The following is a 1,619-nucleotide window of genomic DNA, read 5'->3' on the forward strand; positions in this document are numbered from 1 at the left end:
TTGACATATCAAAGCAGATTTATAATGTAATCATTGTCATGTATCATCATGTAAAATACGGTAATTAAAGAATACATTCAAGTATACAACAAATATACAACTTGTATATGTCCGTACAAGTATAATGTGCATGATTTTACTTTAATAGGTGCTATTTCTGTGGACATAATCTTTGTTACATGCCATGTTCACTATGTTGCTTAGATGTTCTATTTAGAAATAAAATCCATACAGTTTTATGTAACAACTTGTTTCAAATAAAAAGTAGCAACACTTTATTTATGAGATGTTCCCTGCATGTAATATAGTAATACACAAAGTTATAGAACTGACATATAGAATGTTAGACACAAATACTGCCCAATTTTAGTCTTTGTTGTATAATTACTAGACAAGTACTGCTGCAATTTATGTCCCCTGTATATCTTTATCTTATCATCAATGTGTACAACTGGTGTTGCTACTGTATGTCAGGTCCTACATACATGGACATGTTTTCAGCTGTGCTCCCATATCAGTTCCTTCTAGTACTATCAGAGTAGCCTACAGGCTGGGGTCTCTTCTTTCATTTACACACTAGGAACTACTACCAGTAGTACTAGTACTGAAGTCTGGAGTAAAATAAACATTCAACCAGAGTTTGTTATAAGCAAGCTGATAAACTGCTGCCTTGTTAGCATAGTAAACAGTAGAGGCCTGACCTGTAAAAAGTGTAAGGCTATTCTGTAAGCTACATCAGTGACATGTTGAGAATGTGAGCATCAAGATCATATAGCTTTGGCAATGTGCAGAGATTGTATCAGTTTTTTTCAGTGTAATAGTGAGATAAGATAGACTTGCTGACTGTGCTAAAAACAATTGACACAGATATTCCACACAGAAATCATCAATGCTGATCCAAACCAACCTGCATTATATTTTTGCTCACTTTAAAGGAAATGACAAGTAAATGAAAGGTTCAATACTAGTAGCTAGTACTTAGTAAGTAGTACAATGTAGTACTATTTATTTTTTTACCCCTCAGTCAATTAAGTTCTCACACAATATGGTCTTTGAATTTATCACTTACAATGATGTTTACATTGTATTTGGCTGCAAGACTCAATATAGTATACATTGCTGGTACATGATACAAATGTAGTTAACATATTAGTTTTTTATTACATATATTTCAAAAATTAAAAATTTACCGATTTTAAAACACTATGACATTTTCCAGATTCAGTAGTTGTTAAATATAGTAACAGTGTTGTTCACAGAATCAGTCATCACTAGCTGTCCCTCTGGTGCTATGGCAATGGCCTGTGGACCCTGCATGTCTGTGGTGATATGGTGAAGGAATATACCTGTCTCGTCAAATAGCTCTACACGTCCATTCCAACTGTCTGCCACAATGATGTTACCCAACCAATCTGTACAGATGCCCATTGGTCCCTTCAGCAGCCCTTCACCTCTTCCCCTCTTCCCAAACTTGAACAGAAACTGTCCGTCTCCACTGTATACACAGACACAGTTATCCTCAAAATCAGACACAATTATGTTCCCCGTTGAGTGGCAGTCTACAGTGATGTACTGTGGGACTTTCATTCCATTCTCACAACCTACAGTTGCCACAACTG

General features: G+C 35.6%; 1 protein-coding gene across 1 annotated transcript in view; it reads left to right on the plus strand.

Annotated features, from left to right (window-relative positions):
• The window catches only part of LOC109469737 (ankyrin repeat domain-containing protein 29-like), a 10,069-nt gene that overhangs the window by 2,724 nt on the left and 5,726 nt on the right, over nucleotides 1-1,619 (plus strand). The window lies entirely within an intron of this gene.

The sequence above is a fragment of the Branchiostoma belcheri genome, unplaced genomic scaffold (genome assembly GCF_001625305.1).
Source record: "Branchiostoma belcheri isolate BF01 breed outbred unplaced genomic scaffold, Haploidv18h27 scaffold21, whole genome shotgun sequence".
NCBI lineage: Eukaryota > Metazoa > Chordata > Leptocardii > Amphioxiformes > Branchiostomatidae > Branchiostoma > Branchiostoma belcheri.